We start from the raw sequence: 12,721 nt of genomic DNA, 5'->3' as shown, positions 1-12,721 counted from the left end.
GGCGGACGAGTCATTCAGACAAGTTTTTGTTTCTTCTCTTTCTCCCAGCCGATTTCTCTCTCTCTCCTCTCTTTTTTTCACCAAGCCGGCTATGGGCAATCGGCCTTGACATTTTAGCCGGACCTCGGGCAGTTGGCCACATTTTTTTGTCTCGAACGCAGCCGGCGCACTGCGTTGACCCAGCCGGACCTTTCTTTTCTCTCTTTCTTTTCTCGCGAGGAGCAGTCGGCTTGACTTTTCTTCTTTCCCTCGCGTGGGGCAGCCGGATGTTTGGAACCAGCAGCAAGCGAGCAAGCGAAGCCGGCGAGCGGCGGAGCCAGCCGTCCGGCTCGGGATGGAGACGGCAAGTGGCCGGAGCCGGGCGCGGAGGCGGCCGGGTTGGGGGAGCCGGACGGGGTTTTAACTGGAAGGCTGCAGGGGCGGAGACCCGGCAGGCGGGCGCGGGAGCCGGAAGCCGGGGCCAGCCGGGGCAAGGCTGCAGTAGGTGGCCGGGCCGCGCGAGATGGAGCGGGCTCGGCCCGCGGGCGGTGCCGGCGGGTGCGACCCGGTGCCGGACAGGTGGGCGCGCGGAGGGCGGGATGCGGCAGCAGCCGGACCCGATGCACGGGGCTGGGGGAGGCATGGACCGGGGCGGAGACGAGCAGCCGACCCCCGGCCGGCGCGTGGGGGCGAGGAAGCCAGCCCGGTGGTCCACGGCTTGGGCGGCAGGGCGCGATGTGGCAACTCGTGGCCGAAGGCGAAGCAGGCCAGAGCCCGGCGCGCGGGGAAGAGGCCGGGCGCGGCGAGGGAGAGGCGCCGGGGCCGGGTGCTGGAGAGGTTGGCCCGAAGGGAGGCATTCGGAGGTGCACGCGCGAGGCGCGGGCAGGGCAGCGCGATCGCAAGGTGAGGGGCGCGGTCGCGGCAACGCGGGGCAACCCGACGCAGATTAGGCCAGCGCGCTGCTGGGTCAGTCGAACGACACGGGAGCCGGCCAAGACGCGCAGAACCCAGCCAGCACCGTGCGGTGAGACGGCGCGCGAAGCAGTGAACAGGGGCCAAGCGCGCGGGAGGGAGGCGACGCAGTTGTGCGGGCGTCACGGTGGCCAGGCACGGGAGGAGCGAGGCGGGCGAGGCCTGCTGGCCTGGGGTGCAGCAGCGTGGTGGGTAGGAGCTCGGTCGCATGACCGCACTGGGAGACGAGCTGGAGCAACAGACAGAGCACTGGGCGGAGCTTGATGGTGATGATATCTTACTCGTGCACAGGCAGTGTACGACTTGTATCTGGCAAGTGTAGGACGTAGTGTATGGCCAATGTCTGGGACATATATGGCTAGTGTACAGGCCAGATCTGGCTATGGTATGGCTAATGATTTGACCATTGTTGACTTGTATCTAGCTAGCTTGTATAGACGAAATGTGGAGGAGCGAAAATGCATTCCGGCCAGAGCAAGGCACAGCGCGGAGAAAACCAGACGCAAGCGGCGTGGATGGATGCGGCCGACCAAAACGAGGCATCGCGCGCGGCGCGCGCGCGCACGGACGAACGGACGGCGCTGCGTTGGTGATGACGAAGATGGCGAAGCCGACGGCGAGGACGCGCCGTCCCGCATGGCTGCTCCGGGGGCGGGTCAAAGTCAAGCCCCCGAGCGCTACGGGAGAGACGGCGCGACGCCGCGGCGGAGATGACGAAGATGGTCCAGCCCGGACTGCGAAACCAGCAGCAGCGCGGTAGCATAGTACCGCCCCACGGTGGGCGTCAAATGTCGTGGTATTCTCACGAGGGGTGAAAGACGACATATGCCACAAGGTGGCTTCGTGTGAGGGCAAGACTACTGCCGGAATATCCAGGGACGGGTATGCGAGTAGCACGTGGTAGTTTACCCAGGTTCGGAGCTCTCCGGAGAAATAATACCCTATTCCTGCATGTTTGGATATATATATATATATATATATATATATATATATATATGGGTTGTACATCGGGCAGTACAAGGTGCTGCTGGAGCTGTATCTGGACTTAGTTCCATAGGCATCTGACTTGGTATATATGCATGTGCCTGAGCATGCATGCGTGAGTGGCCTTGTGGCTGGCCAAGTGCATGTGGCGTGGCTATGTGTGTGGTGGATGGATGGATGGGTGCCTTATATATAGGTGATCTAGCTTACTACCTAAGCTAGGTAGTGGCGTGGGGGGGAAGTGGGCATGGGACACCATGCCCATGAGAGATGTGTATGTGACGTGCATGCCTCCTTGTCCCTGGTGCACTTTAAAACAGTGCCCAGGGACAGATACACTGTAGATGACGTTGCGGTATGGCCGTCTTGTCGGTGTCGGTGGTTGACTTCGGGCAGCAGTCGGCAGCCGGCCGGGCAAAGCAGTCGGACGGGGAGCCGGCAGGAGCGGCCGGGCGGTCGGACTGAGGGGCTTTGCTAGCCCCGATGTCTTGATTTATTGTCTCACCGTCTTCGGGGTATCCGTGTCCAATTACTCCGACAATTGACGTAAGCTTACCTCATCGTTGAAAATTGTGCTCCGGAAAGAAGGACTAGGTAGCACGGTTAAAATTTAGCACAATAATGATATAGCCGATCAGGCTAGAAATGATTTGAAGGATTATTAAACTCGTAAGCAATGAAAATTACTTAGAGTTACTGAATCGGAGTGCGGAATCGATTCACTTATCGGTGTTCTTGAGTGAAATAACTCAGAACCCGGGGGAAGTCTAAAATCGGTGAGAAGCAGTACTAGATGAAGACTCATAGGAAGCAACACGGTTCTTTGATATTCTCAAGATACTGGAGGGTATTACTCAAAGGAAGATCGACATAGGGGTTGCAGAGATGTATTGATCCACAGAAGACAAGTGTTTTCACTTGCTTGAGAAATGGGATCAAGTAGAAAATATGGTCGGAACCACGATTGTAAAGGATCAATTCACAGATACCAGATAATATTATATCAAGGAAACAGTTATTTACAAGAAGCTTCCATGATAGGATCTACATCGTGTCCATGGGCATGAACACAAGTTCAAGGTCGACTCCCCCTTCTTCAGTGTATAACCTTCCATTCACCTCTCGCCTTTCGAAAATGAAATTAGTTGTTGAAAATTTTACCTAGTGCAATACCAGATAAGTATGGCCCGTGAAATCTTTCGGGTTCACACAGATTAAGGAAGGCATAGGTTCAACCCATCTGGGCATCGTAGAAACATATACCACAAACTTTAGGAGTAAATAATACAAGCTCGAAAGTGGAGCATGGTTGGCAAAAGTAGAGGATACAATTTACCAAAGGCATTATGTATCAGGTAAAGAACTCACAAGAATTTTGGTTGTGAAGGACACTATCAGATAATAACCCGGCAATGGGTATGGCGGTCCACAACGGGGCTTAAATATATTTGTTTATTTTCAAATGGTTAATTTAAATGTTGTTGGCACTGTTTTGATATTTTAATGTATTTTAATACTTCCAAATATGTTGATTAATGCATGAAATTTAGTTAGCAAATATTTGCAACCTAACGAACATTTTAGTTTCCATGTTTGAAGAAATATTATGTATGACTTTAATTTAAACTTTGGATTTGAACTCGGATTGGATCAAAGTGAGGTTTAGCAAAATTAACTATGATGACATGGCACCATTAGAGTGTGACTACTGTAGATGAGTACTAGGGTGTTAGAGAAAGTCCTTCGGGATAGCACCTCCGCATCATCCTTGGCCTTGGGAGAGTGAGCGGCCGGCGGTGACTCACTGGCCATCGCCTTGGAATCCAACGAACCTCCCGACGAGGATCGCTGGGAACTGTTGTGGGCCGTACTGTAATAACATAACCAATCATGTCAATACAATAAGGAGGAAAGACTCGATTTATGGGCAGATGTGAGGTTTAGCACTTACGATGCAGCCTGAGGCTTAGTGCGGGGGCGTTGCTCCGGACTGCTCTCAACGTCCCATGCGGAGCTGCCCATGAGTGGGCCTTTCCCCTTCTTGGGCACCTCCGCCTCCAGAATTCTTGAGGCCGCCCTCTTCTTCCTCCCCCCCATCAGGGGGAGAGTTGCTTTCCTCCTCCTCCTCATCCTCGTTGTCTTCGGCGGCAGAGGAGCAGGTCTTGTCTTTGGATGTCATGTCCGAGGTGCCCTTGCGGCGGGGGCCACTCCGGACCCCCCCTTGGCCTTTCCTGTGGCCTTCTTATCTGGCGCCTTATAAGGTGTCGGCTCCAGCATCTTCGCTAAACGCAGGATGACTGGTTCTTCAGGCAGGGGAGCCGGACACCGGATTTGCTTCGCCGTCTTCAACTAGTTCTGAAGAAGCGATGATAATAAAAGCTTTGATATCGTCCTTGAAACAAGCAAGTAGGGAATGTGTTGAAAATAACATACCTCGTTGGGGAGGTGGTTAATGTCGTGACCACCGTCCGAATTTGTGGCCGGCAGTATCTCGTTGCCCTTGAAGAGCAACTTCCAGGCATCTTCATGAGTTGTTTCGAAGAGCCTCTCCAGGGTATGGTGTTTCTTCGGGTTGAAATCCCATAGAGGGCGGCTTCGGCTCTGGCAGGGGAGGATCCGGTGCACCAGCATCACTTGGATTACGTCGACAAGCTTGATGTCTTTATCCATCATGCTTTTAATGCGCGTTTGCAGCGCAATTAGCTCGTCTGACGAACACTAGTTCGGGCTCTTCTCGGCCCAGGAGGTGAGTCACACGGGAGCGCCGGAGTTGAATTCGGCAGTCGCGGCCCAGGTGGCATCGCGGGGTTCGGTAATGTAGAACCATTGTTTCTGTCATTCCTTGATAGACTCCACGAATGTGCCTTTTGGCCAAGAGACATCGGTGAGCTTGCTCACCACAGCGCCTCCACACTCTGCGTGCTGGCCATCCACCACCTTTGGCTTCACATTGAAGATTTTGAGCCATAGCCCGAAGTGGGGTTGGATGCGGAGGAAGGCCTCGCACACGACGATGAATGCCGAGATATTGAGGAAGGAGTTCGGGGATAGGTCGTGGAAGTCTATCCCGTAGTAGAACATTAGCCCGCGGACGAAGGGGTGGAGTGGAAACCCTAGCCCGCGGATGAAATGGGGGATGAATACTACCCTCTCGTTGGGCTTCGGCGTGGGAATTATTTGTCCTTGGGCTGGAAGACGGTGGGCGATTTCCTTCGCCAGGTACCCGGCTGCCCAAAGCTCGACGATGTCCTCCTCCTTGACGAAAGAAGTCATCCACTTTCCTTGACCTCCGGATCCGGACATGGTTGAGTGCTTTCTCAAGTGGGAAACAGATGAGAACTTGGACGCTGGAGCTCAAGGTTGGAAAGGCAGAAGGAGAGAGAAGGCGTGGGAGAAGAAAGGGGAATCTTATCTCCTTATAAGGGGGCAGTGAATATTGAACGCCCCCACTAACCTTAAAATTTGCCTACTCCCAAGGGCTGTGTAAATGGCACGCTTGGGTTACCCACACCCGTATCGATGAGAATCTCGCAATAAGGGGACACGATCTCTGCTTCGATAAGACGTGCCAACGGCAATCGCGTCTCGAAACGTGGAACGGCACACATAAAACGGTCCGAAATTATGACCGGGTGGACGTGATGTCATGTTGTAAAAAGTTGTCAGCGGATTGGACTCGTGGAGTATTATATTCTCTCTGCGGTTGTGTATGGTGTGTGACAGGTCCAGATACAATCATCGCGTTCGGAGACTATCTTGGAGTTCGGAAAAAAGGGAACCCGCCTTGCAATGCCGAAGACAAATCTGTGTGCCGGACTCCTCGTCATTGAAGCCAGGTTCAGGGGCTACTGAGGGAGTCCTGTACTAAGGGGTCCTCGGACGTCCGGCCTGTTAGCCATGGGCCGGACTGATGGGCTGTGAAGATGCGAAGACCGAAGCCTGCACCCGTGTTCGGATGGGACTCTCCTTGGCGTGGAAGGCAACCTGGGCGGCCGAATATGTAGATTCCTTTCCTTTGTAACCGACCTTGTGTAACCCTAGATCCTCCCGGTGCTTATATAAACCAGAGGACTTAGTCCAGAAAGGACAGATAGTCACTACCATAGCCATACAAGCTAGACCTCTAGGGTTTAGCTATTACGATCTCGAGGTAGATCAACTCTTGTAATACTCGTATTCATCAATATCAATCAAGCAGGACGTAGAGCATTACCTCCATAGAGAGGGCCCGAACCTGGGTAAACATCGTGTCCCCTGTCTGCTATTACCATCGACCTTAGACGCACAGTTCGGGACTCCCTACCCGAGATCTGCCGGTTTTGACACCGCAGTGCCTGACAATGACCTTGCGATGGTGGTGGCGTCGGCGATCCCATAGCCGGGCGACATGACCATGCCAATTGTGGTAGAAGATACATCCCACTGCCTCGCCGCTCTAGGCGCATCAGGATGATGAAGGAGAAGGAGAAGGAGGAGTGAACTATGTCAGGTATGTCAGATCTCCAAAATGATCTATACTTAGCTTTGTTTCCTCTGAAATGACCTAAGTTAGCTTTAATATGCTAAGTTATCTCTAATATGCTTAGTTACCTAGGTTTGCTCAATAATGACATACACTTGGCTTACTTGTGTAAAAATGGCATATTTATGCTTAGTTAACTCGAAAATGGCATAATTAGTTAAGTTAGCTCCAAAATGACACATTTAACCTAGGTTAGCTCCAATATGATCCATTTTACCTAGGTTAGCTCCAAAATGACCAAGTTTACCTAGGTTATCTCCAATATGATCCATTTTAGCTAGGTTAGCTCCAAAATGATCCATTTTACCTACGTTAGCTCAAAAATGACGTAATTACTTATGTTAGCACATAAATGACCTATACTTACCTTATTTTCCTCCAAATTGACATAATAAGCTTAGTTAGCTAAAAATGGCATAATTACCTATGTAAGCTCTAAAATGACACAAATAAGGAATAAGAAGAAGAAAAACAGGGAAGGGGAGAAAAGGAAAGAATAGAAGAAGAAAAAGAAGAAAAAGAAAGAATAAAAGAAGAAGAATGAGAAGGAAAGGGGTAAAAACCTTCTTCTTCTTCTAGTCTTCTTCTTCTTCTCCAAAATGACCTAAGTTAGCTGTAATATGCTTAGTTACCTAGGTTAGCTCAATAAAGACCTATACTTAGCTGCTTTATATCAAAAATTGCATAATATGCTTAGTTCACTCAAAAATGGCATAATTATCTAGGTTAGCTCCATTTTACCTAAGTATGCTTACTTCTTCTTCTAGTCTTCTTCTTCTTCTAGTACTCTTCTTCTAACTTTCTTGTTTCCCATTTTGCAGATTTCATTTAATTCACGGAAGCTTGCATGGATGGAGTGCTTATTTTCCCTTTCTGCTTTTATTTTGTATTGATGAACAATGTGGAACTTGTTATATGGATGGGTGGATAGGTGTTGGATGAACAATGTGAAACTATTGTAATATGTATGGATGGAACTATGTGTTGGTTATGTATGTATATATGATGAAACTTGTGTGTTGGATATGTCTACTGTGAAATTTGTGTGTTCAAACTTGTGTGTTGAAATCGATTGAATTTAAGAAAAAACAGAAGAAAAAAAGGGGCTATACAGGCTCTTAGCCGTCCGCTGGCAGACGGCAAAGAGATTTGCCATCAGCCAACAGACGACAAAGTTGCCACGTGGTAGATACCTATGCAACCTGGGGACTGGCCTATTTGGTTACTTTGATGTCCGCTGGCTGACGGCAAAGATGAAATGGTCTTTGCCATCCGCCAGCTGATGGCAAAGCGCACCGGTAACCCCCTAACGGCCATAAGCTGCCACGTGTGCCATCCAGGTCCTTTGTCGTCTACTGGCGGATGGCAAAGACCATTTCATCTTTGCCGTCCGCCGGCAGACGGAAAAGAGCCCTTCGCCGCAGCCTATTCAGCCGGACCTGTTGCCATCTGCTGACAGACGGCAAAGGCCTTTGCCATTAGCCATGACGGACGACAAAGTGTTTGATTCCTCTAGTGGCAATCCCTACTCACTCACATTGATATCTATTGATGGGCATCTCCATAGAACGTTGATACGCCTAGTTGATGTGAGACTATCTCCTTCCTTTTGTCTTCTCCACAACCACTGTCTATTCCACCTATAGTGCTATGTCCATGGCTCGCGCTCATGTATTGCGTGAAAGTTGAAAAAGTTTGAGAACATCAGAAGTATGAAACAATTGCTTGCTTGTCATCGGGGTTGTGCATGATTTAAATATTTTGTGTGATGAAGATGGAGCATAACCAGACTATATGATTTTGTAGGGATAACTTTCTTTGGCCATGTTATTTTGAGAAGACATGATTGCCTTGTCAGTATGCTTGAAGTATTATTGTTTTTATGTCAATATTAAACTTTTGTTTTGAATCTTATGGATCTGAATATTCTTGCCACAATAGAGAAGATTACATTGATAAATATGTTAGGTAGCATTCCACATCAAAAATTTTGTTTTTATAATTTACCTACTTGAGGACGAGCAAGAATTAAGCTTAGAGATGCTTGATACGTCTCCAACGTATCTATAATTTTTTATTGTTCCATGCTATTATATTATCTGTTTTGGATGTTTTATATGCATTAATATGCTATTTTATATGATTTTTGGGACTAACTTATTAACCTAGAGCCCAGTGTCAGTTTATGTTTTTCCTTATTTTTGAGTTTCGTAGAAAAGGAATATCAAACAGAGTCCAATTGACCTAAAAATTTACGGAGAATGTTTTTGGAAAATATAAAAAATACTGGAACAAAGAGTTATCGGAGAGGAGTCCCGAGGCCACCACAAGGGTGGAGGGCGCCCCCTAGGGTGCGCCCCCCGTCCTTGTCGTCGCCTCATGGGCTCCCTGGCTTGTTCTCGACGCCAACACCTCTTATAAATCCCAAAACCCCCAGAACAGAACCTAGATCGGGAGTTCCACCGCCATAAGCCTCTGTAGCCACCAAAAACCAATCGGGACACTGTTCTAGCACCCTGTCGAAGGGAGAAATCATCATCGGTGGCCATCTTCATCATCCCTGCGCTCTCCATGATGAGGAGGGAGTAGTTCACCCTCAGGGCTGAGGGTATGTACCAGTAGCTATGTGTTTGATCTCTCTCTCTCTCATGTTCTTGATTTGGCATGATCTTGATGTACCGCGAGCTTTGCTACTATAGTTGGATCTTATGATGTTTCTCCCCCTCTACCTTCTTGTAATGGACTGAGTTTTCCCTTTGAAGTTATCTTATCGGATTGAGTCTTTAGGGATTTGAGAACACTTGATGTATGTCTTGCATGTGCTTATCTGTGGTGACAATGGGATATTCACGTGATCCACTTGATGTATGTTTTGGTGATCAACTTCCGGGTTCTGTGACCTTGTGAACTTATTGTGATAGCCTGGCTTAATAGGGATGATAAACTACTCATATCAATAAGGAATTCCTTCTTTTCCGGAAGCCCATTCAGACAAAACTCCAAAGTTAAGCGTGCTCAGCTTGGAGTAATTTTAGGATGGGTGACCGACCAGGAAGTTGCTCCCGGGTGTGCACGAGTGAGGACAAAGTGCGCAGAAAAGACTAGTATTGATCTGTGGGGCCAGTCTAGATCCCGCCAGGAGTAACGACCACCGGCGGGTGTGTCCGGAGCGTTACAAGTTGGTATCAGAGCCGATCCTCGCGGTTACACGGATGTTTGCGGACAGGTGCGCGGTCATGTTGTTTATGACATTTGTGACCCATCGTGGCACCCGGCATGGCACATGTACCGGACTGGATGCACAGACGTATGTGCCAAGAGGGAACATTCATGTGGCCCGACGAGGACGTCGGTTCCTCTGAGTGGGGGTGTATGTGATAGCCTGGCTTAATAGGGATGATAGACTACTCATATCAATAAGGAATTCCTTCTTTTCCGGAATCCCATTCAGACAAAACTCAAAAGTTAAGCGTGCTCAGCTTGGAGTAATTTCAGGATGGGTGACCGACCGGGAAGTTGCTCCCGGGTGCGCACGAGTGAGGACAAAGTGCGCAGAAAATACTAGTATTGATCTATGGGGCCAGTCTAGATCCCGCCAGGAGTAACGACCACCGGCGGGTGTGTCCGGGGCGTTACACTTATGCATAGTGGTTGGCACACGTTTTCGTCTTGACTCTCCGGTAGAAACTTTGGGGCACTCTTTGAAGTTCTTTGTGTTGGTTTGAATAGGTGAATCTAAGATTGTGTGATGCATATCGTATAATCAAACCCGCGGATACTCGTGGTGACATTGGAGTATCTAGGTGACATTAGGGTTTTGGTTGATGTGTGTCTTAAGGTGTTATTTTAGTACGAACTCTAGGATGTGATGCATATCGTATAATCAAACCCGCGGATACTCGTGGTGACATTGAAGTATCTAGGTGATATTAGAGTTTTGGTTGATGTGTGTCTTAAGGTGTTATTTTAGTACGAACTCTAGATCTGTTTGTGACACTTATAGGAATAGCCCAATAGATCGATCACAAAGAATAACTTTGAGGTGGTTTCATACCCTACAACAATCTCTTCATCTGTTCTCCGCTATTAGTGACTTTGGAGTGACTCTTTGTTGCACGTCGAGGGATTGTTATATGATCTAATTATGTTATCATTGTTGAGAGAATTTGCACTAGTGAAAGTATGAACCCTAGGCCTTGTTTCCAAGCATTGCAATACCATTTTCGCTCACTTTTGTTATTAGTTACCTTGCTGTTTTTTATATATTTTCAGATTACAAAAACCTATATCTACCATCCATATTGCACTTGTATCACCATCCCTTCATTGAACTAGTGCACCTATACAATTTACCATTGTATCGGGTGTGTTGCGGACACAAGAGACTCTTTGTTATTCGGTTGCAGGGTTGTTTGAGAGAGACCATCTTCATCCTATGCCTCCCATGGATTGATAAACCTTAGGTCGTCCACTTGAGGGAAATTTGCTACTGTCCTGCAAAACTCTGCACTTGGAGGCCCAACACGAGTCTACAAGAAGAAGGTTGTATAGTAGAAATCATGTCCTTTCTTTGAACTCCTTGAGACGTTTGAGCGCCTCCTTAAACGCCATCTCCTCCACATTGTAGAATTGCTTGATTCCGGCCACCGCGGTGTACAGGCGGTCTGGCACGGTGTCGAGCAACTTCTTCACCATGGCGTTGTCGTCGAGCGTCGACCCGAGCATCGCGTACCTTGCCACCATGCCGCTGACCTTCCCGGCGTACTCGTCCAGCTTGTCGTCATCGTCCAATCGCAGGCGATCGAACTCGCCGCGCAGCGTCCGAGCCTCGCCGCCCGCACCCGATCAACGCCGACGAAGCAAACCTTGAGGGAGTCCCATACCTCCTTCGCGGTTGGCTTCGTCGCCACCTGCATCAGCAAGTCCTCTGGCAACGCACCCAGCATCGCCACCCACGCCGTCTTGCTCTTCCCGGTGTTGACCGCCGCGCCCTCCGTCGGAGCCACCACACTCCACAGCCCCTGGGAATCAAGGATAGCCTCCGCCTTGATCGCCCAGGCGGTGTAGTTCGTCGTCGTCAATGGCGGCAGCTGCAATGCCATCGCCCCGCCACCACCCTCGTGAGGGACGAGCGACATGGCCGCCGACAGGATCGCACCAAGGCTCTGTATATCAAATGTTGTTGCCGCAGGCCTAGCTAGATCTCTCTCTCTCTCTCTCTCTCGTTGTTGCACGGAGGTAGAAGAAGAAGGAGCTAAACACAAGTACACAAAGAACCCAGCCGCACGTACGGCATACTATTTCTCTCTTCCAACTGGTTGGCTCAGCCATATAAGAGTACACAGAGGGAACTTTATACGCGGGTGCACTCACGCCACCATGCACCACTCCAGCCCACGCACCCATGATGCGCTCCACTATATCCACGGTCTGCACACCTCGCGCATGACACGGGTTTCCCTAACAGATCACAACATGCATGCACGTCCAGAGCGCGACTCCGTTCAACGACCTCGCGACTTGCCCAGCACGACTCATGACTCGGACGCGGCCACATACCAGCATCTGACCTGGACCTATACACATACGCACACGATACCAACCCGAACACGGACACAGCATGCACCGGCGTCCGATATAAACCTACACACACACACTCGCCATGCTTTCGCTGCATCCCGCATGTCCCGCGCGCACTCGACATGGCCGACGAGCCCGATCACACCAGTGCGTCCGACACGTCCCACGCGCACCTGACGCTCCTGACGAGCCCGACCACACCACACGCCATGGCTTATTGCAACAGGGCACAACCCACCAGGGTGCGCCTGGGGGCCCAGGCACGCCCTGGTGTTTTGTGCTCACCAGGGTGGCCCCCTCTGATAGTTATTTGCTCCGGTATTTTTTATATATTCCAAAACAATTCTCCGTAATTTTCAGCTCATTTGGAGATGTGCAGAATAGGTAACTCTGAGGTAGCTTTTTCATGTCCAGAATTCCAGCAGCCGATATTCTCCCTCTTTGTGTAAACCTTGCATATTATGAGAGAAAAGGCATTAGAATTACTCCATAAATCATTATTATGCATAAAAACATTGTAAAATAACAGTAGGAAAACATGATGCAAAATGGACGTATCAACCATTGAAGAATTCGGAAGTCCTTTCCATTATTGAATGTAATGGCAGAGAGATTGTTAAGGAGAACCGCCTCAAACTTCTTGCATTTCAGAGAGCTTGCTGAAAATAAAGAGCCACTATTAGG

This window comes from Triticum urartu, chromosome 3 (genome assembly GCF_003073215.2).
Source record: "Triticum urartu cultivar G1812 chromosome 3, Tu2.1, whole genome shotgun sequence".
NCBI lineage: Eukaryota > Viridiplantae > Streptophyta > Magnoliopsida > Poales > Poaceae > Triticum > Triticum urartu.
Note: the sequence above shows the minus strand (reverse complement) of the source record.